Raw genomic sequence first — 25,060 nt, 5'->3', positions numbered from 1 at the left:
CATGGGCATGTGAAAGTAGTCTTTTCCTGGTCTTCTTCGGCTATCTGAATTTGATTGTACCCACTATAACCATCTAGAAAAGAAAAATATTTCTTACCTGAAAGCGTGTCGAGAACTTGATCAATGAAAGGAAATGGAAAATAATCGCGCAATGTGGCCTTGTTTAATTCTCTGTAGTTGACGCAGATTCACCACTTGCCATTCTTCTTTGGAACCACTACCAAAGGTGATACCCACTTACTATCAGAAATGGGGTAAATGAAATCTGTGGCCAAAAGTTTCTGAAGCTCCTCTTTAATGATGTCTTTTAATGTTGGGTTCATACGCCTTTGTGGTTGCTGAATAGGTCTCATTTCTTCATTCGTGTAGATATGATGGATGCAAGTGTCTGGATGTATACCTCTCATATCCAAGTAATCCCATGCGAATGCTCCTATTTGTTCACGAACCATACTCATCAACTGTTGCTTTTGTTCTGCAGTCAATCCTGTACCAATATGTAAAATTTTCCCTTTGAATATTTCCATAGGTTCTGTGGTGAGCTCATGGCTTTCCTCCATTGCTGCAAATGAGGCAAAGACAGCCGGGTGGAAAGTTTCCTGAAACTCATCACTAAACACATGCTGATAACCATTAAAATAGATAGGATAATTGATACAAGATCCATATGCTAAAAATTGTTGCAAAACATGCTCATTGGAATGCTCCTCGAGACCTCTAGATTGATCTAATGTTAACAAGGGGAACATGAAATCTTTGTCTCCACGTTCCTGCATCCAATGACAGCATCAGTAGTTGCCAGCCATGGCCTTCCGAGGACCACAGGGTGTCCAGGTCTAGAGGTTTTGGGAGAAATGACTACAAAATCTATAGGGTATTGCCAAGAGGCAATAGTGACTACTATGTCCTCCAAGGATCCTATTGGTTTGACAATGGATTTATCTGCCATCTCTAAGAGGATAGGGGTGGTTTTCAGTCTAGGTAGCTGTAGTGACATCATTGTTTCATAAGTCATTGCATTTATGGCCGCCCCTAAATCTACCAGGGTGTTAGGTAGAAGTACTCCATTTATTTCAATAGTGACAATGGGATTCCCGGGGTCATTGTATTTGGCAGGCATGTCATAGATCATTGTGGACATTTGGCTCATGATTTTGACATTTTGGTTCTTATGCCCCTTTCTTCCCGGCTTCTTAATGCAGAGGTCCTTGACAATTTTAGTGTATATGGGAATGTCTCTAATTGCTTGTAAAAGTGGGATTTTAATACAGACATTCCTAAGTTCATTTTCCAGGTCATATTCAAGCGGGACTTCCTCTTTCTTTACTATCAGTCTTTCCGGGTACGGTGGTTCAGGTGATTCTTCTTCTTTCTGTTGTTGTTTTTCGTTTGGTGAATGATTTTCGGATGACGTGGAGGGTACCTCTTCCTGGATGACGACAATTGATTTTCCTTTGTTAATTGTCCTTCCTGATCGTAATTGAATTTCGTTTATAGGAATGGCAGTGATCATGTATGTAGGAAAGGGCTGTATGTCTATGTTTTGCACAGGTTGAGGTAACCTATTGTGATTAGGGTTAGGTACGGGTTGTGCAGGCAACAGTGTTGGTCATGGGGGGTTTATGGTGGCTGGTGCCTGCGAAGATGATGTGTTAGTAGGTGCAGGTAATAATTGATGTAAAGGAGGTGGTGGCAGCGTAGGTTGTTGATACATATTAGGGTTATACGCTTGCTGATAGGTTTGCGTGGCCAGATTATATGAAGTACTTGGCATGTTTGGATAGGGTGCATAGAATTGAGGTGGAGGTTGATAGTTGTTATCATAAGGATTTGTCCTCCAATTTTGGCCCCAAGTAGTATTTTACGGTTACTGAGCAACCCAAGGAGGGTAGGATGCGGGAAAGGTCCACGGCTGGGTCTAGTTATAACCTTGAAGATTTGGATCTGGGAACACATTCTGACTTTGGCCTCTCTAGGTGGGTCTCTTGGTTGCTTGTGATTGGTCGATAGTTTCAGCATTTCCCTTGTAGATGGCTTGTAAGCCGGGAAGTGATGGGCACTTCTCGGTCGGGTGTTCTAAGGTACAGATTCCATAGACCTTGATGGTGTTTAATAGACACTCCCTTTCTGCATGTTTATGCCTACACTTGGAACAAAAGACTGCCATGGCTACCTTCTCGGCTTCCTTTTTTTGTTTAATTTTCATGGTGTCTCGCTGGTCGCTAATTGTGTTTAGGATATCAATTTTAAAATTTTCTAAAAGGTTCCCCAAGTCGACTCTTGTAACAACATTAGCCGCAGTTTTCTTTTGCGCAAAGTCTCTAGAATTGTCTCTAAGTCCCAAAGCTTTTTACCCACTTTGGCTTGGCTTCTAGAGTAAGTGCAACACAACTCAATAAATTCAGCAAATTGTTTTTTATAAATGTCTCCACCACTGAGTAGGTTTAACGTTTCAATACAATCATCTCTCAGCCCTTTTAGGGAAACAATTCCTATAATCTTTTCATCTAGGATGGACCCACGGGATTTGTGGAAATTGTATAGGAACCGTTCAAGATACTCTTCTAGATTTTTGTCTTCATTTTTCTGCATCCTAAGGATATCATTGATGTCCCTACTCTTACAAAAGTCTTGATATTTTTTAAGAAAAATTGATCTCATGTCATCCCATGTGTATATAATGTGTTGCCCTAGACTCATGAACCACCTAAGGGCTGCATCTTTTAATGTGACGGGAAATAGTTTGAGTTTATGAGCATCGTCATAATAATTATAACTGTGACATAGAATATCGAATTTAAAAAGAAAGAAATCAAGATCTTCAGATGATTTACCGAAACAATGGGAGAGATTCCATTGGAATGCTCTTCATTGTGATGTCACGTATCACATCTAAGATAGGGAATCTGAAGGTGACTTCTTCCTCGCCTTGGTTGCCTCCTCCAAAGAGATTCCCATTGCATCGAGGGCCTTCTCCCTCTTCTTGAAGTTCTTCGTTGTGTCTATCCTCTCCATCTAGGTGATCCATTTCTGCAACCGACACCCGCTGAGGTTTGCTGATTATGGGGTGGCCCAGGGGTATTGGAACACAGTTGATGTTGGTTGATTGCTCGTCCACGAGGTTTTTTTGTTCTATTGGTTCCTCTACAGGGTTGTCGTAGACAATCTGTTGAATGATCCTTTCTCCTTGATCTAGGAATTCCTGGTCCGAAACCACGTTAGCATCAACACTTCCTCCTTCTTGTCTCAGTCCTGCATATCGATTAGCAGCGATGAGAATAGGTATATTAACTGATCCAAAAGTTGAAGGAAATCTAGAACTGGAAATAAATCTACCCTTACTATCCCTAGGTCTACCTGCACTCCTACGCATAAAGATAAAGGAAATAAAAAATATTCAAGGACAAGTAGTGATCGGTCAGACTTTGGAGCAACCCCAATAAAAAGTGGATGTGTGGCTCTTCACTCACATCTTATCATACTCTCTCCACCCTCTGACAGCCCTACAAGATCCTGAAACTCAGATGATGATAATTACCTGAATAAGAAATGACAATCTCCCCGGTAATAACGCCAAAATGTTGAGAGATTAAATTGTCAGATTAAATCCCTTAATATTAATTGTCAACCCAGGGTTCATAAACATGAGTTGCCTTGTGCTTTCTTAATTTAGGGTTAAATTAGAGTTTTAATACTTCCTTATAATGATTCGTGGAGTAATAAACACAATAGAACTTACAAACTTTTAGCTGTCAAAAAGCAGACCCAACAATAAAATTTAATCTAGAGATTTCAAAAGACTTTACAAACCCTAACATTCAAATCTGAACTCAACAAACTACTGAGCTATGAATCTCAAGTGATAAAAATGGAATTCTATTGACACAAAACTTTACTCAATCAAATCCCCAAATGCTGGTACCAAACCTTCTATTTGTAAGAACAGTTTATTCATCACTCAGCAAGAAATCTATAATGATGGAAATTCAATCCTTAAGCAGACAAACAAACCTGTACTAATAACCATTCAATCCTTAAGTAATCTACACAAACAACAATTCATCCCTAAGCAACTGAGTAGTCTATAACAATTCAATTCTTAAGCAAACAAGCAATCTATACTGATAGCAACTCAATCAATCAATTGATCTGTACCTGATGGTTTGTAATCCTATTAACAAAGATTTGAAAGTTAAGTATTGGTCTGGAGCAATCACTCTATTTTACTCTATCACTTACTAATTTATTGTTATACTTGAAATTAAGTAATCTATAGGTCTTAATTTGATGAAAGAAACTCAAACACTCAGCCTATTCAGCACCTAGCAATTCAACCAAACAACTCCTAAAAAATTGTACTCTAAACCCTTCTAAAATCACACCAACCCTTACTGGAAAATAACCCTACTTGGAGCCAATGTACTACTGTTTGAAATCTTACTGATATTTGACTCCTGAAAACTGGAATCAAGCGCCTCACAAAGCAAAGGAAATTGTTTATCTGGACAAATACTAGAATTGATATGAAACAAGGGAAAATCCTTTATCTACTAAACTCAATGAAATCAATCAACATACAAAATAGGGGAATAATTTATCTATTAAACTTAATGAAATCATAGTTATCAACTAATCATCGAAAGCCCTCACGGGAATGCTATGTTCAATCCATGAGATCCACTACGCAATCCAACAGTCTATTTATCGAATGAAACAGAGCTCGATTGATTATAAATCAATGTGATAGAAAGCATACTCTGTTTTGAAATCAAAACAAGTTTCACACAAAAGTTCAACTGTGAATTATGGAAATGAAGGAATTAAAGAACATGAATGCATATACGCTCTTTTAAACAATCAAATTAATGCAGTTCACATGCAGCAAGCCAAACCAAACCAATTCGTAATGAAGGTAAAACTAACCGTGACTAGTCACACAGTGGTTCTATCTGCAATGTACATAGCAAACCCAGATGGGTGGACCCAGCCACACCTGGGAGCTAGATAAACTTATCGTAAAGGAGAATTCTCAAATGTAATCAATTGACTATCCTCAACAATCCGTCAATGCTTACTCTCAAATTCAAAGTAGAACCATTTCGATATTATTAAAGATGAGTTATAGAATTCACGACAAAATACTTCACTATTTTAACACTAACTTGACATGTTACATCCCATGCCTTTTATACGCATTTAATTACAGTTAAACACTAAACTAAAAATGGTAATTTATAACAGTCTAACAAGTCGACTCCTCCAGAGCAAATAGGTTCGAACGACTACCTTGAATTGGTCCAACAACTTGTAACCAATTCCCAAACTTGGTGTATGCCGCAACCAGAGAAAAGAGAATGAAGATCTTGGGATCAAATGCGTTCATTGCAAGGCTGGTGACATCTCATCATCCAGAAGCGCACGACTTCTTATCCATTGCACTGTTTGAGTATTGAATCCGAATATAACTTTTGAGTACAATAGTAAGGAGCCATGGTACACCAGCTGCTTCTTTCCATTATCCTCCTGCACATCTTGCTGAGAAGTCTACACTTGATCATAATAATTAGTTAGTTTTAGGAATTAGCTACCTATATCTACTTAAATCCACCAACAAATAGCCAAATGTAACCATAAAAATATTTACCTCAAATGGGGATTGGGACCATGATAGGTAGCAAAATAGCAAGGAAATAGGTTCCATAGTGTCAAAAAGAGGTCAAAATGGGGATTGAAGATGATATTAATAAGAACAAAACAGAGAATCAACATAATTATATAATATTTTTCCTATATTCCGTATTTGAATACTACTAGGTATGATGAGAATATCTATGTAATAGTTACTTCACAAAATTGAAATTGTTGGTAAAAGATGAATTATGAAAGACCATATAAAATAATATATGATATAATTAATAATGGAGATTACATTAAAATCAAAAATATATTGGCAACATCTATATATTGTATTACATTATATATTTAGTTTTTTGGGAAATAATTAATAATAAAAATTATATTAAAAATATATATCTTTCCATATATTAAGATATAATTACAAAACCTTAAAAAAAAAAGATACTATTAAATTCATATGATCAACCCAATATAAAAATATGTATATATATAAATATAATAATAATATATTTATAATATATAGTCATTATATTAAAATATAATGACTATATTATTTTAGTTATATGATTCGTAAATTATTATTATCCATTTAATAAATTATAACAGTAGATTATAAATATATTTAAATTATTATCTTTATTTTATTAGATAGTCTTATAAATTATCTTATGATTAACGTAGCATATCTTATAGCCCATTACTAAGCGAAATACAGAATATTAAACATAATTAATATAAATATTATGACTATCCAATAATATTAATAACAATATTAGTTATAACATATTTTATTAATCATATTAAGATATAAGCAATAATGGAAATAACATTAAAAAAAACTATAAATCTGAAATAAGATAGTATCCATGTAATAAAGAGAGTGCAAGAAGATAAATATATTAATTGAGGACACATAACATTCAAACAACTCATCAATCACTAAAATATGAGTTGCATGTAAATATATTTATATACATATATATATTTAAGTAAATATAAATACATTAAATAATAAACCAAATAAAGTAATCTACATATATACCAATGACAATAAACTGAGTAGATTAAACTCATATGTGAGAAATGATACCTAAATATTAATTCCCATTAATATATTATGATGGTACTAGATTACTATGCTATAAGCTATAAATATTTGAATATAATCGACCTGGAGAACTAGTATCCTTTGCCTAGGATTGATGGCTTACTCGATCAACCATAGCATTCCAAGTACTTCAGCAATTTGGATATCAAATTTGGTTACCAATATTGAAAATGCATAAAATTAAATTATTATGTAATTTATTTTTTGTGGTATCAGAAAATAATAACCTAAAAACGTTAGTCATCAATGCTGATACATTAGTGGTCAGAAACCACTAACAACATTAAATTATATATTTATACCAAAAATAATATTATAAATATTAAACCAGGCCATAATCATTAATATGGATTAATGATTAAGTTAAGAGAATATATACACTTCATTATTCTAGTAATATTTAACTAAAATAAGATTAATAATAATAATTGATCATATGATTTTATATACTCTATAAAGTCATAACCAAAAATAATGTTTTAAATATTAAACTAAGTCATAAACTCTATAAAGTCATAACCGAAAATATTGTTATAAATATTAAACTAAGTCATAATCATTAATATAGATTATATACACTTCATTATTCTACTAGAATAAAATCAATAATAATAATGGATCATATGACTTTATATACTCTATAAAATCATAAATTATATAAAAATACTAGTTAATATTATAGTTAATATTATTGTTAAGGATAATAAGATCTTAATTGATCATATCGCATTATATACTCTATAAAGTAATAAAGTACACAAAAATACTAGTTGATATTATTGTTAAGGATAATAAGGTTTGTTGATCTTATTATTATAAAATTTTTGAATATAAGTATTTAACTATTATTTTTAAGGATATATATTACTACTTTCTTTTTATGATCACTTCTATATCATTATTCTAGTAATATTTTTGTTAATCTGTTTTATTATTTTTGGTTGGTTTATCTTTTTGACCATCAATAATGATTTAGACAAACTAAATTATGTAGATCAAACTCATATGTCATAAATGGTACCTAAATACTAGCATTTGCACCAGATGTTGCAAAAGAAACATCGTAAGGTATAAATTGAAGGATGCAAATAAGATGGATCTATCTTAACTTTCAATTTAAGAAACATCTAGAGAAAAACTTAAAAAAATATTTACAAGGTGAAAAAAAAAGATGATCTATCTTAACTTTCAATTTATGAAACATCTAGAAAAAAAACTTTAAAAAAATTTCAAGGTGAAAAAAAGATTTCATCCCTCTACGTATTTCATAGACCCAAAATTAAAATTAATCCAAACTAATCTTGATTTTTGTTATTTAAATTGGTTTTTTTATTACATATATAGATTCAGCGCCATGAAAAACCCCTAGAGCACAACACTCCTAAATAGCCCTCATCAAGAATCTGAACAAGTTCTAAATAGGAATAGTTTTGTGTGTGGGAACAACTGAACAACGTTCCTAAATAGCCATTATGAAGAATCTAAACAGGTTTCTAAATATGAATAATTACTAGATGAATAATTACTAATATTATTAAACAAGTAATTTAAATCAATAAATAAATAAATAAATACAAGTGTTAAAGAAATTATTAAAATAATAACAAGAAATTGTAATCTGAGTGATTGTATATAGTATCAACAATCCAATTTCAATATTTATAAACTATGTCATGTCACTCCATAACACATAACCATCTTAAAGGAAGGTACAAGTAAATGACTTGTATATAGTATCAACAATCCAATTTCAATATTTATAAACTATGTCATGTCAATCCATAACACATAACCATCTTAAAGGAAGGTACAAGTAAATGACAAAGTAATAAGCAGGTGGAACTTAACCTGCTTATCCTGGTAAATTAAAACTTTTCACCTTTACCAATATTATTTACATGGTTTTAGAATAACAGAAGTTACATATATCTACTTCTATTGTTTTTTTTTCCTTATCCACTGATATTTTGCAAATGTTATTATTGAATCTTAGGCCTCATCGTAGCCCGTGCTTTACGATACGTTTAGCCTATGTACAGTATTCAGCACTTAATGCCAAGACCTGTCAAATACGGTGAATTTAACTCATCCCTTGCGTGTTTATCTGTGGATCGTTCGATCCTGGGCTTGATGATCTCTACGGCTTTGCCATGGCTCCGTGGTACGAGCAAGCCGTCTCTCCATAGCTGGATGTCTCAGGATTCCTACTCCCATCAACGGTGGAGAGTTCAGATCTCGGATCTGACGGCTACGACCAATTCGGCGATGATACACATTCTTGGTTGCTGGTTTGTGGTTCATTTGGTTCCTAAGTTTTTAGCGCTTGCTCGTGCTCTGCTCTTCCTTCCTCCGTCCAGTTCTTCGAATATGGTGGATACTCTGTCACTGAGGACCAAACAAGAATTTCTGGGTTGTCTTTTGGAAAGCTAAGCTGCTGAATTCTTCCGATTAACAATACTGAGCTCCTAAATTCCTTTGATTTGTTGCTTTATGTCATATACAGAATTATTTTTATTAATTATTAGTACCTTCTGAATACAGAAATGGTGAGTATGGGCTTGAGCTTCCCCAACTATCCACCCTTGCGGATTTGGTTCATTCCAACAATGTTATGAAACCAGCTCAAGAAAAGATAGAAAAGATAAATCCACGCCTTAGAATTCAGCTTCTTCGAGGGGGCAACCTCCTTTACATTACATAAATGAACAATTCTTGGATGATTCAAATGACAAAACCTCCTTTCTATATATAGGAGTCTAAGGAGTCACAATATAATCCAGCCGACCTAACAATAATAATATAAAGCCACAAAAATAACAATAGAGGGATTCAATGGGGCACAGAAATAACAACATGGGGGTAATAGGGGCACAACAATATAAATAAGGGGTATAACTACAATAGTAATGGGGTAATCACTAGTATTATAGGGACCCAACATGCCCCTCTCCTTCAAAAAAGTGTTGTCCTCAACGCTTGAGTAGTTCTGGATACTTCTGCATAAAATTCTCATCCTCCCATGTGGAATCTTCAGCGGATAAGTTCTTCCACTTGATAAGATACTCTGAAATTGATCGATTTCGTAGCTGTCGAGTTCTTGTTTCTGTGACTGCTTCCGGTTCCAATATAATTTTTCCTTCCTCGTCAAGTTCTGGCAATATTGTTTGAACTGGGAGCTTGTCGCCTATAACCTTCTTTAAACATGAAACATGGAAAACTGGGTGCAATCGAGAAGCTGCAGGAAGCTCCAATTTGTATGCCATAGTACCAATCTTTTGCAACACCTTGTACGGACCATAATACTTTGGTGATAATTTATTATCCTTCTTAGCTTGCTTTAGGGACATTTGCTTATATGGTTGTAGCCGTAGGAATACCCAATCACCTACATCAAAACTTCTTTCACTGCGATGTTGATCTGCCTGTTGTTTCATTCTATTTTGTGCCAACACGAGGTTATCCTTTAAGAGTTGGAGGACTTGTTGTTGATGTTCGATGTGATGTTCCACTGCCTGAACCTTAGAATTTTCTCTTAAATATGATGTGATGGATGGTGGTTGATACCCATAAAGTGCCATAAATGGGGTCATTTTTGTTGCTGTATGGAAGGAAGTGTTATACCACCATTCAGCCAGAGGCAACCATTTGACCCATTGTGTCTGTTTATCAGATACAAAGCAACGAAGATATCCTTCCAAACATTTGTTTACTATCTCAGTTTGCCCATCAGATTGAGGATGATAAGATGAGCTATGAGCTAACTGAGTACCAAGACAAGAAAATAATTCTGTCCAAAAATTTCCAGTGAAAATGGGATCTCTGTCACTTACAATAATCTTTGGGTTTCCATGTAGCTTTTGAATTGTTTCCATAAATGCAGTAGAAACTGTACTGGCTTTAAATGGATGTGATAATGCACAAAAGTGTGCATACTTGGTAAGTCTGTCAACTACCACCATGATGACACTCTTTCCCTCAGACTTGGGTAAACCTGTGATAAAATCCATTGAAACCTCCTCCCAACGTTGGCTTGGAATGGATAAAGGTTGTAATAGACCCGGTGTCTTAATTGTTTCAACTTTATTTTGTTGGCAAACCAAACATTCCGCCACAAACTTTTGAATATCTGATTTAAGGCCATCCCAAAAAAATTCCTTCTTAACCCTGTGGTAAGTTTTTAAAAATCCTGAGTGCCCTCCTAAGGGAGAAGTGTGCAATTCCATAAGAATCTTTTGTTTTAGCTGGGAATTCTTACAGAGGTATAAGCGATCTTTGTACCATAACGAATCATTTTGCCAGCTAAATGTATCAGACGTACTGGAATCTTGTTGTAGCTTTCGAATAAGTGCCCACACTTCTTCATCATTCTTCCATTCCTCCCTTGCTTCGTTTATCCAATCTGGTTGGATAATAGAAATGGCGCACAACAATGCTTCCACATCCTCATCCTTTCTTGAGAGTGCATCTGCCACCACATTTTGCTTCCCTTTTTTGTAGATGATTTCAAAGTCATAACCCAACATCTTTGTGACCCACTTTTTTTGCTCTTCAGAGGATAATCTTTGTTCTAAAAAGTATTTAAGGCTATCATGATCCGTTTTTACCTTGAAGTGTCTTCCCATTAGGTAGGGTCGCCATTTCTTAAGTGCATGGAGTATTGCCAACATTTCCTTCTCATAAATAGCTTTGCTTAAAAACTTTCCCTTGATTGGACGACTTTCAAAAGCAATGGGTCTTTCATCTTGCATTAGAACAGCACCAATTCCATTTCCTGAAGCATCACATTCCACAATAAAGGTTTTTGTGAAGTCCGGTGTAGCTAAGACCGGTGCTTGGCACATTGCCTCTTTAAGATGTTCAAAGGCCTTTGTTGCTTCCGGAGTCCATGAAAATGCATCTTTCTTCAATAATGTTGTTAGAGGTGCTGCTATTCTCCCATAATTCTTAACAAACTTGCGATAATACCCTGTCAACCCAAGAAATCCTCGCAGATGCTTTATGGATGTGGGGATTTTCCATTCCTTAATGGCTTTAATTTTGCTAGGGTCTACCTTAACTCCTTCATGAGATACAATATGACCCAAATATTCCACCTCCTGGACTCCAAAGAAACATTTGGATCTTTTTGCATATAATTGTTTCTCCTCCAATAGTTGTAGCACCCTGTCAACATGTTCAACATGATCCTTCCAAGACTTGCTGTAGATTAGTATATCATCAAAAAATACTAACACAAATTTTCTAAGGAATGGTTTGAAAATTGAATTCATCAAACCTTGAAATGTTGAAGGTGCATTGGTAAGGCCAAAAGGCATGACCAAAAATTCATAATGACCCTCATGAGTTCTAAATGCCGTTTTTGGAATGTCTTCAATCTTCATTCTGATTTGATGATATCCCGAACGAAGATCCAACTTGGTGAAGTAAATTGATCCATGCAATTCATCCAGTAATTCATCAATGACAGGAATGGGGAACTTATCTTTAATAGTGAGCTTGTTGAGCTCCCTATAATCCGGACACATGCGCCATGATCCATCCTTCTTGTGCACCAATACTACTGGAGCAGAGAAAGAACTTTGACTTGGTTGAATTATACCAGCCTCTAGCATTTCTGCAACCATACGTTCAATTTCACTTTTTTGGACATAGGGATATCTGTACGGCCTGATGTTTGGAGGAACACTTCCTGGAATCAGATGAATAGCATGATCATGATCACGCATAGGTGGGAGACCTTTGGGAGTCTCAAATACCTTGGAATGATTGTCCAGGACTTTTTGGAGATCTGGAGAAATAGATGATTCCAATGTGGAAACATCTAGCGAACATAATTGTGCAATTACACCTCTTTGCTCCTTTTTTAGAAGCTTTGTCATACCATTAGAGCTGATTATCTTTCCTGGTTTCCCTGCAATACCCCTTAATTCAACTTCCTTTCCTTCCGCAGAAAATTTGATGAAAAGTTCTTGAAAATTAAAAGCTATTGTACCCAAGGATTGTAGCCATTGGACTCCTAGTACAACATCAGCACCTCCCATTGGAATGGAAAGCATTGGGCTAGTCAATACATATTCTCCCATGGATAGCTTGATATTATGGCACTTTCCAGAGCAATTTATTGTTCCTCCATTTGCAATCATCACTTGACACTCTGGTGCTGGATATAGGAAGCAATTCAATTCTTTTGCTACCCTACAATGAATAAAATTGTGGGTGCTTCCTGAATCAATCAACACTATTACCTTTTTCTTCTTGATTTGTCCTTCTATCTTGATGGTTTGAGGAGTGGTAATTCCCGCCAATGCATTACAAGATATGGTCGGATTTATTTGTTCTTCATCTAGGCTTTGTTCCTGGAGTATATCTTCTTCTTTTGACCTTTCTTGCTCCTTTTCTTCTTCCTCTTCACAATCTATGTAGAATAATTTCTTCTCAGCACACTTATGACCTTTAGTGTATTTGCTATCACAACTGTAACAAAGCCCTTTTGCTCTTTTTTCTTCCAATTGTTGTGGTGTCAACCTTATAGGTTGTGGAAGACTAGGGGCAACAACACTTCCGTCTTTATAGTTGTGAGTGGTATGCTTCCTGGTTGCCATAATTTTGCTTTCCATTTTTCTTGCTAACCTGAATGCCTTCTCTAATGAATCAGGTTCCCAAAGGCGAACATCATGTTGGATATTATCCTTTAAAGACCCTATGAACACATCAATCCTATGCTCCTCTGGAATATCTTTTACCCTTATGTTCAATTTTTGGAACTCCTCAATGTGCTCCATTACTGAACCCTTTTGTTTGAGACTTATCAATTGGCTAAAAAAAGTGTTGCTTTTTGTATCTTCATAATGTGCTATCAATTCTTCCGTAAAAATTGCCCAAGTGATAAATTTTTTACGAGAGCAAAGCCATTGATACCATACAAACTGATTTGGTTCCAAATATACAGTTGCCATACGTACCTTTTGTGTGTTTTGCACATTATTGAGATCGAAGAACTGCTCCATCTGTAATATCCATGTGGCGGGATCCTTGCCATCAAACTTCCTCATATCGATTTTTGGAATATGGTGGGTCTTCGATCCAACATTAGAGTCTATGGAATCATGATTAACATTACTTTTGTTCACATCATGAGTTTCCTTTACAACCTTTTCACCATTAGTAAGTATTTCTTGTAGAAAATTTGTCAAATCTGTCTTCAAATCTGCCATGTCTGTCTTCAAATCTGTCTTCAAATCTGCCATCGAATCATCCATCTTAGCTTCCATGCCCTTTATCTTAGATTATACGCCATTTATCTTAGATTCCATGCCATTTATCTTAGATTCCACACCATTTATCTTAGCGTCTGTTAGCTTTTGTGAGCGTGACATTTGTTGCACTTGTTCTTGTAATTTTGATATATCATGTAGCATTTCTTCCTCTTCTTCATGAGTCATGCTAGAGCTTTCAGGTTCCTTACTAGGTGTTTGCATTTTCTTTCCTCGGGGCATCAGTTACCGATAATAATGCTTTACTATGCCCTTTGAATTCCGTTAAACCAAGCTTACACAAAAATTTTAAAAAAACTACACACCTTTTTTCACTTTGTAGAAGCCTGATAGTGAATCTGATGTATCTCTGTAATTTCGGATCATCCAGTTCTGAAATTACAACCTCTAGTAGCCTTCTGTGTCCTCTTTCCAATGCCACAAGTCTGACCCAAATTGGATTCTCCAAGGAAGAGTTATGTGAAATCTCCCACAGTGACTTGCTTCTAGACTAGTTCAGTAGAGCGAACTTGTACGACATGCCATGAGTCACTGTTTCAACCTTTGGATCTAAAACATGCATACAAAAAACTACAGTCCGTCCTCTTTCTGTACCTTCTTACGAAATTTCAATCCGATCCCCAGAGAGAAGGTTATGACGATTTTCCCCAGGTGACCTGTTTTGAATGTAATTCAGGAGTCTGCAAAAAGACCAACTTCCTCAGATCATATCTCCGCAAATATCGTGCGAAAAGCTCTGAAATTCGGACCCAAGGTTCAGCGCGATTTCTTCTCAAATGGGTTTTTTTTGCGACTTCTGAAACGTCACAGAAAAAAGGTTATAGCGAAAATGCCACGATGACCTGTTTGGAGCAGCGAAACCCTAGAATCCAAAGCTCTGATACCAAATGTTATGAAACCAGCTCAAGAAAAGATATAAAAGATAAATCCACGCCTTAGAATTCAGCCTCTTCGAGGGGGCAACCTCCTTTACATTACATAAATGAACAATTCTTGGATGATTCAAATGACAAAACCTCCTTTCTATATATAGGAGTCTAAGGAGTCACAATATAATCCAGCCGACCTAACAATAATAATATAAAGCCACAAAAATAACAATAGAGGGATTCTATGGGGCACAGAAATAACAACATGGGGGTAATAGGGGCACAACAATATAAATAAGGGGTATAACTACAATAGTAATGGGGTAATCACTAGTATTATAGGGACCCAACAAACAGATACTAGTTATCTATAATTAATTTGACATGTTTAGTCTTTTCTTTGGCTCTGCGGGTATGTTATTGTTCTAGAAATATTTAATGAAAACCTTCAGACTGAAGATTTTGTGTACAGTTAAGTCACTAAATCGTTTTTGCTTATCACAAGGAATTTACTGTTTTTGAAGATTATTCGCTTCACTGCTATATGCGTGCACACATTAAGTTCGAGGTTAGGGTTTATTGTTTTATGAGCATAGCTTCCCTGCTCTTTCTATTATCTGCTTTAGGCACGCGACTATAGTTGATGATTTTCTTTGGTTTCCAGGTTGCGCCGCCCTTTGTTTTCGACAGGGGCTACCGGATCTCCAGACTGTTTTGTTGTTCTGTTCCTATTCTGGCTGGGGGCCTTGTAATTTTACAGAAGTAATAATATGTATTTATATTTTCTTATCAAAGAACATGATATGCGGCCACGACCATGATGAGTTTTCTTTTATGATTATGCTGTACTGTTTCTTGGAATACCTTCCTTGGGTCGAGGCCCTTAATATCCTCCTATGTATGCTATCTTGTTTTCCTATTTAATGTAATTTGAAAACTGGTGATATAAGGTTCTATTCACAAATTTACTATTATTATAATTATGGGTTTCTTGATGTCGCCCTGTTATCATGAATTATTCTATGAAAGTTCGTTTTCGGAATTACGCACAGGTTTGCATTATCTAGAATTAATTTGACATGTTCAGTCTTTTCTTTGGCTCTACAGGTATGTTATTGTTCTAGATATATTTAATGAAAGCCTTCGAACTAAAGATTTTGTGTACAGTTAAGTCACTAAATCATTTTGCTTATCACAATGAATTTACTGTTTTTTGAAGATTATTCGCTTCACTGCTATATGCGTGCACACATTAAGGTCGAGGTTAGGGTTTATTGTTTTATGAGCATAGCTTCCCTGCTCTTTCTATTATCCACTTTTAGCACACGACTATAGTTTATGATTTTCTTTGGGTTAAGTCTTTGTTAGGGTTCCCACCTTGAGCACCACTTTTGCTTAGGCCCAGAAGTTTTCTTCAGGGTTTTCACAGACAAGGCCACTACTTAGCTCGTAAATTCATTTGATTTGTTGCTTTATGTCATCCACATAATTCTTTTTATTAATTGTTACTACCTTCTGAATACAGAAATGGCGGGTACGGGCCCGAGCTTCCCCAACTATCCACCCTTGCGGATTTGGTTCATTCCAGTAGATACCGGTTATCTATAATTAATTTGACATGTTCAGTCTTTTCTTTGGCTCTGCGGGTATGTTATTATTCTAGAAATATTTAATGAAAGCCTTCGGACTAAAGATTTTGTGTACAGTTAAGTCACTAAATCGTTTTGCTTATCACAATGAATTTACTGTTTTTTGAAGATTATTCACTTCACTGCTATATGTGTGCACACGTTAAGGTCGGCGTTAGGGTTTATTGTTTTATGATCATAGCTTCCCTTCTCTTTCTATTATCTGCTTTAGGCGTGCGACTATAGTTTATGATTTTCTTTGGGTTTCCAGGTTGCGCCACCCTTTGTTTTCGGCAAGGGCTACCGGATCTCTGGACTGTTTTGTTGTTCTGTTGCTATTCTGGCTGGGGGCCTTGTAATTTTACAGAGGTAATAATATGTATTTATATTTTCTTATCAAAGAACATGATATGCAGCCACGGCCATGATGAGTTTTCTTTTATGATTATGTTGTATTGTTTCTTGGAATACCTTTCTTGGGTCGAGGCCCTTGATATCCTCTTGTGTATGCTATCTTGTTTTCCTATTTAATGTAATTTGAAAACTAGTCATATAAGGTTCTATTTGCAGATTTACTATTATTATAATTATGGGTTTCTTGGTGTCACCCTGTTATCATGAATTATTCTATGAAAGTTCGTTTTTGGAATTACGCACAGGTTTGCATTATCTATAATTAATTTGACATGTTCAGTCTTTTCTTTGGCTCTGCGGGTATGTTATTGTTCTAGAAATATTAATGAAAGCCTTCGGACTGAAGATTTTATGTACAGTTAAGCCACTAAATCGTTTTGCTTATCACAATGAATTTACTGTTTTTTGAAGATTATTCACTTCACTACTATATGTGTGCACATGTTAAGGTCAAGGTTAGGGTTTATTGTTTTATGAGCATAGCTTCCCTACTCTTTCTATTATCCACTTTTAGCGCGCGGATATAGTTTATGATTTTCTTTGGTTAAGTCTTTGTTACGGTTCCCACCCTGAGCGCCACTTCTGTTTAGGCCCAGAAGTTTTCTTCAGGGTTTTCACAGACAAGGCCACTACTTAGCTCGTAAATTCCTTTGATTTGTTGCTTTATGTCATCTACAAAATTCTTTTTATTAATTGATACTACCTTCTGAATATAGAAATGGCGGGTACCGGCTCAATCTTCCCCAACTATCCACCCTTGTGGATTTGGTTCATTCCAGCAGATACCGGTTATCTATAATTAATTTGACATGTTCAGTCTTTTCCTTGGCTCTGTGGGTATGTTATTGTTCTAGATATATTTAATGAAAGCCTTCGGACTAAAGATTTTGTGTATAGTTAAGTCACTAAATCGTTTTGCTTATCACAATGAATTTACTGTTTTTTGAAGATTATTCGCTTCACTGCTATATGCGTGCACACATTAAGGTCATAGTTATGGTTTATTGTTTTATGAGCATAACTTCCCTGCTCTTTCTATTATCCGCTTTTAGCACGCGACTATAGTTTATGATTTTCTTTGGGTTAAGTCTTTGTTAGGGTTCCCACCCTGAGCACCACTTCTGCTGAGGCCCAGAAGTTTTCTTCAGGGTTTTCGCAGACAAGGCCGCTACTTAGCTCGTAAATTCCTTTGATTTGTTGCTTTATGTCATCTACATAATTTGTTTTATTAATTGTTAGTACCTTCTGAATACAGAAATGGCAGGTACGAGCTCGAGCTTCCCCAACTATCCACCCTTGCGGATTTGGTTCATTCCAGTAGATACCGGTTATCTATAATTAATTTGACATGTTCAGTATTTTCTTTGGCTCTACGGGTACGTTATTGTTCTAGAAATATTTAATGAAAGCCTTTGGACTGAAGATTTTGTGTACAGTTAAGTCACTAAATCATTTTGCTTATCACAATGAATTTACTGTTTTTTGAAGATTATTCACTTCACTGCTATATGTGTGCACATGTTAAGGTCGGCGTTAGGGTTTATTGTTTTATGAGCATAGCTTCCCTGCTCTTTCTATTATCTTCTTTAGGCGCGCGACTATAGTTTATGATTTTCTTTGGGTTTCTAGGTTGCGCCACCCTTTGTTTTCGGCAAGGGCTACCAGATCTCTGGACTGTTTTGTTGTTCTGTTGCTATTCTAGCTGGGGGCCTTGTAATTTTATAGAAGTAATAATATGTATTTATATTTTCTTATCAAAGAACATGATATGCGGCCACGACCATGACGAGTTTTCTTTTATGATTATGCTCTACTGTTTCTTGGAATACCTTCCTTGGGTCGAGGCCCTTGATATCCTCCTGTGTATGCTACCTTGTTTTCCTATTTAATGTAATTTGAAAACTAGTCATATAAGGTTCTGTTTGCAAATTTACTATTATTATAATTATGGGTTTCTTGATGTCACCCTGTTATCATGAATTATTCTATGAAAGTTCGTTTTCGGAATTACGCACAGGTTTGCATTATCTATAATTAATTTGACATGTTCAGTCTTTTCTTTGGCTCTGCGAGTATGTTATTGTTCTAGAAATATTTAATGAAAGCCTTCAGACTGAAGATTTTGTGTACAGTTAAGTCACTAAATCGTTTTGCTTATCACAATGAATTTACTGTTTTTTGAAGATTATTTGCTTCACTACTATATATGTGCACACGTTAAGGTCGAGGTTAGGGTTTATTGTTTTATGAGCATAGCTTCCCTGCTCTTTCTATTATCCGCTTTTAGCGCGCGGATATAGTTTATGATTTTCTTTGGGTTAAGTCTTTGTTAGGGTTGCCACCCTGAGCGCCACTTCTGTTTAGGCCCAGAAGTTTTCTTCAGGGTTTTCGCAGACAAGGCCACTACTTAGCTCGTAAATTCCTTTGATTTGTTGCTTTATGTCATCTACATAATTCTTTTTATTAATTGATACTACCTTCTGAATACAGAAATGGTGGGTACGGGCTTGAGCTTCCCTAACTATCCACCCTTGTGGATTTGGTTCATTTCAGTAGATACTGGTTATCTATAATTAATTTGACATGTTCAGTCTTTTCTTTGGCTCTGCAGGTATGTTACTGTTCTAGAAATATTTAATGAAAGCCTTCGGACTGAAGATTTTGTGTACAGTTAAGTCACTAAATCGTTTTGCTTATCACATTGAATTTACTGTTTTTTGAAGATAATTTGCTTCACTGCTATATGCATGCACAAGTTAAGGTCAAGGTTAGGGTTTATTGTTTTATGAGCATAGCTTCCCTGCTCTTTCTATTATCTACTTTAGGTGTGCGGCTATAGTTTATGATTTTCTTTGGGTTTATAGGTTGCGCCACCCTTTGTTTTTGGTAGGGGCTACCGGATCTCTGGACTATTTTTTTGTTCTGTTGCTATTCTGGCTGGGGGCATTGTAATTTTACAGAAGTAATAATATGTATTTATATTTTCTTATCAAAGAACATGATATGCGGCCACGACCATGACGAGTTTTCTTTTATGATTATGCTATACTGTTTCTTGGAATACCTTCCTTGGGTCGAGGCCCTTGATATCCTCTTGTGTATGCTATCTTGTTTTCCTATTTAATGTAATTTGAAAACTGGTCATATAAGGTTCTATTCGCAGATTTACCATTATTATAATTATGGGTTTCTTGATGTCGCCCTATTATCATGAATTATTCTATGAAAGTTCGTTTTCGGAATTACGCACAGGTTTGCATTATCTATAATTAATTTGACATGTTCAGTCTTATCTTTGGCTTTGCAGGTATGCTACTATTCTAGAAATATTTAATGAAAGCCTTCGGACTGAAGATTTTGTGTACAGTTAAGTCACTAAATCATTTTTCTTATCACAATGAATTTACTATTTTTTGAAGATTATTCACTTCATTGCTATATGCATGCACACGTTAAGGTTGAGGTTAGGGTTTATTGTTTTATGAGCATAGCTTCCCTGCTCTTTATATTATCCACTTTTAGTGCGCGGCTATAGTTTATGATTTTCTTTGGGTTAAGTCTTTGTTAGGGTTCCCACCCTGAGTGCCACTTCTGCTTAGGCCCAGAAGTTTTCTTCAGGGTTTTCGCAGACAAGGCCGCTACTTAATTTTACTAGAAATATAGATTAAACTTACAGATGTAGATATAGAGATGTTTCTCAAATTTCACCTGGCAGAGTATCTTGTAGTATCTCCCTGTTTATCCAAATTAAGTAGATAAATATATAATCACCATGATTCTTCTTTGTTTCCTTTTTTTTCCTCTTTATTATTTTCAAATAAATTTAAAATAAATATGTTCTTTAGAAGAATTGAAATTTTACATGTAATTCAAAATTAATTATTTCCAATTTAATTGTATATAAAAGTAGATCCAGATGGAATAAAAAAGCTACGATTATGAATATGTAATATCAGGTAGCAGTAAAAATGGAATAGTACATGTACCTGAACTAGTTTGTAAGGCAGGGCTTATCACAGCCGGATTGTTCACCGTGGTGAAGATGCAAAGACTCAAAGGCATGGGTAATTGCGCTTCTTGATCGAGGCCACGATAACCTGCGCGAACCCTGCGAGAGCGCTGCCCTGTGGAACTTCATACCGGTAATTTGGCACGCCCAAATGGAAGAAGATGGAGGACATGAGCATGGAAGCAGTACAGAGGCTGAAGCCAAAACCCCAGCTAACATCCCTTTGAATGTACACGACAACAGTGAGGGCAATTATAACAGCCACATGGCCTGCGAAGTAATACCAGTTGAAGTAGCTCTGCAACCGTCTTTTCTCCCTCTCTCCACCCTGATCGAACTGATCCACCCCGAAGGCCATGGCAAACTGCTTTGTCCCGGCAGAACCACCCGCCATGACTGCGAAAAAGAAAACCAGAAGCGCAAATTTCCCTGCAGAAGCCCTCTCGCATTTGTTCAACTTCTTGTCCGTTGCGCTGCACTAAGATGGCAAGAGTCCCGAGATTACAGCCGTGAGCATGAGAATAAACATTCCCTGCAGATACCACACCGTTTAGATACCACTCCGTAATTAGTTTTTCTGACTAGTACACAAACCATTTTCGCAACCAATTTGTAACCATTTTGTCTAACATATAGTCCTATGCCGTACAACGATGACAAGTGTGCAGAGAGGGGAGTTGATTTTAGAGGGAAACGCCTTATGGCGTATTTGTAACCATTTTGATCTAACGACTCATCCTTTTGCAATCATCTAACATATAATCCTATGGCATACAACAATGACAAGTGTGCAGAGAGGGGAGTTGATTTCAGAGGGAAATGCCTTACGGCATAATTAATTCCCATTAATATATCATGATGGGATTAGATTACTATGTGTATAAACTATGGATATTTGAATACAATCGACCTAAAGAATAACCTTAATGGGAATGGTAATAAGGGTCTATACACATAGTAACATTATATACGATTATTCAACATAAAATAAAGAATATGTGAGCAATAGTTGATTATATAATGGCTAAGATATTTGTTTCGGCCAAGTATAATATTCTACCACAAATATGGATGTTATGTGCCAATAAATATGGAAAACAATAATTAAGATAATATATTCATAACAACTAATAATATATATTAATAATAATATATATATAATATCCAAATATAATAATAATTTATGGATATTTATAGGGATAATTTCTTTTCTTTGTTAATCATAAGATATGTTATTTTATGTTATTATCTATAATTAAGATATGTTATATTAGTAATACCATTATTACTAATATTATAGTAATAGTTTATTATAATATTATTATTAAGATATAATTAATAAGGGAAATAACATAAAAATAAAAGGACAACTTGAATAATATGTTAATTTGGGTTTGTGAAATGTAATATGGAGGTTGTTGTCTCTCCACAATTCATATTTTTTAAATTAGCATGATCAAACTACCAATCAGCTTTATACTACCCTCAACATGAGCTGGTATTCATTCTCTTCTTCTTTTAGTTCGTTGGAGCTGAACCCCTTATTATATTATACAGCTAGAGTTGAACCTTCTCTTCTCCACTTGAAAATTATTGGAACTAAAGTCTCTTCACTTAATTCACTAGATTTACAACCGACCCTCAAACTGTCATTTTCACGTGGGATTCCAACAATCTTAGTGGCACTTCACCTCCTCCTGAGTTGTCTCAATGAATTCCGAGGGGTAGTGCATGGTGAATCTCCCTTTGACTGTCCCAATTAATTCCCATGCATTTGTCTTTAGCAATTCTATAGTAGTGCATCAATTCTATAACAACATGTGAATTCTATGGCAATGCATGGATCCACAAAAGTTTTGTAGTAGTGGAAACTTCTTTATTACTCCTACTAAGAAAATTAACTAAACAACAAGAAATGCAGATCAAAAGATAATATTTTGATACTAATTACATGAGCCCAAGGATGCTAAATTTATGTGGGATCAACACCTCCAACAAGGATTCTCACATTCTCCTGTTCATCTTCTGACTCATCCTATTGGAATTGGGCTTTGATTACCATTTGTATTCACAAGTATTCATCTACATCATTCTAAGTGCAACATTCCCCATGCTTCTTCTTTCCCAATTCAAATGGATTCCCCTCTGGGATGTTTTTGGGGTTGCTCTAATATAAAAAATGATGCAGTTTTTCTGACTATACTCTACACAAATCTGGAACTAACTCAAAATGGGTGTAGATCTTCTAGCTGCTACAGGCACATATATGCAAAAATGATGAAGACACCAACATTTCTTCAACATAAATTATCCAGTTTTGAATTAGGAATAGAATCTATTCATTAGAAGTTGAATGAGGCTCTAAATTACTCATTGATATTCTAGTAGGATAATTGCACAAATCCATATCCTTTAGATTGTCCCAATACACATGCCCCAATCTTACAAGAGAGAATAAATCCAAACACAAAGAAAGTATCACAGAGAAATTTAATGTCTATTGCTTTGTGAAGATTCTTAATAAACATGTTCGTTGAACCACTGCTGTAGTGGTTGGGATCACAATGTGAATACATTATCCGAAAGGAATTTACATTAAGAGGCATAAAATTTAACAAATCAAAAGCCTTGCTAGCATTTTCAGCACTGCCATAATTAACATAGGAGTATCCAAGAAAACTCTTGGTGTTGACATCTCTACAGATGCGAATAGAGAGAACGAGACCAATCTACTAGAAGATCCCATAAATCTAGCCATCGATAACACTGAGGTCCAGATTCCCCACATATAGAAACATTGATATGAATTGATTAGGCAGATTGTTTCTGTCATTCCCAACAACCTGTTGCTACTATGAAACAATAGAGTTTTGGAGTTGGACTTCTATCTGTGTCATTCTCTCTCTCTCTCTCTCTCTCTCTCTCTCTCTCTTTTATAGAACTTTTATATCTGCTCTTTGATATTGGAAAAAAACAGAAAGTATGACCTCCTTCAACTACTAGAAATAATTTAAAAATAAAAAGAACGAAATCCCAATCAAAATCGAAAATAAAAATCCAAAACCACCCTAAAAACGCAGGTGACGTTTAAAATCAGGGTTGGGAGATTCAAACAGAGCAAACCAACCAACGTCTCCTTTAACTATGAATCCGTCGCAGGGAGAGTGGATCGAACCTAGAGACATAGAGATAAACTCAACACCACCTACTTCGACTTTGATAGATAATAATCAAGGGAGAAAAGGTAGCTACAGACTACGTCACTCACCATTTGGTAACCTCATCCCAAATCTTTCATGTATACCCCTAAATCGAGGGATGTCCAAACTTGTTGCCACTTTATTGAGGGAGGTGTGCAACAGTTCGATATAAGTGATTCCTAGCCAATTACGATCTCAACTTCTCATATTCTAATTGACAAAACCAAATGGTGACTCCTTCATGCTATGACCTTCACCATATTGATCTTCCGATGACATCAATGAAAATACATGTTCGACTATAATTCTCAATTCATGAAACATAGATAAACGATTGAGGGAAAATAATGGCATTTCCAGTTATTCCTAATCACAAAAAGCCAACTTAGGTAGTATTTGGACGCAACAAAAATTCAAATTATGTAAACAAATTTTTTAAATGCATACAAAAAAATAAAGTACGACCCATAAAAGCATACCAAATCAATTTTTGGGGTCTATATCTTAAGTAGGTGTGAGAAAAATAAGGTCACGGGTTTTATATATAACAACATTTAAGGTAATTTCTATTTATTCAAAGAGATGTCTACAAGCAAATCAAGAACACCCAAGATTTGCCTTTCCAAGATATCGACCAAACAACAAGCTTCAATTCCTTTGGGTTGTGAGTAAATATAGCAAGTTTCGAACTATATTTCATAGAAAAACACAACTTTCCATAGAAGAAGCCTTTTCTCGGCAGGCACAACACCGAAACTAGCCCCAAAAACTCCAAAATCAACCCTAAAAGCCTGAAACAATTGACAACAAAAATGACAAATTTGGAAAGACCTGAATTAAATCTAATAACAGTGAAGTGCACTGTACCTTCCTATTGACAATGATGGGATTTGGCCTTTCTCAGGCACTAGAGAAAACCCT

General features: G+C 35.5%; 1 pseudogene; it reads right to left on the bottom strand.

The window, feature by feature from the left end:
• Positions 1-20,982: 20,982 nt before the first annotated feature.
• Positions 20,983-21,333, bottom strand: LOC149235223 (protein NRT1/ PTR FAMILY 2.13 pseudogene; annotated as a pseudogene).
• Between the last annotated feature and the right edge of the window lie 3,727 nt (positions 21,334-25,060).

Source organism: Pinus tabuliformis, chromosome 8, assembly GCF_031772625.1.
Source record: "Pinus tabuliformis cultivar Carrire ecotype Pingquan chromosome 8, CPIR1, whole genome shotgun sequence".
NCBI classification, from domain to species: Eukaryota; Viridiplantae; Streptophyta; class Pinopsida; order Pinales; family Pinaceae; genus Pinus; species Pinus tabuliformis.
This window is presented reverse-complemented; position numbering and strand designations above follow the sequence as displayed.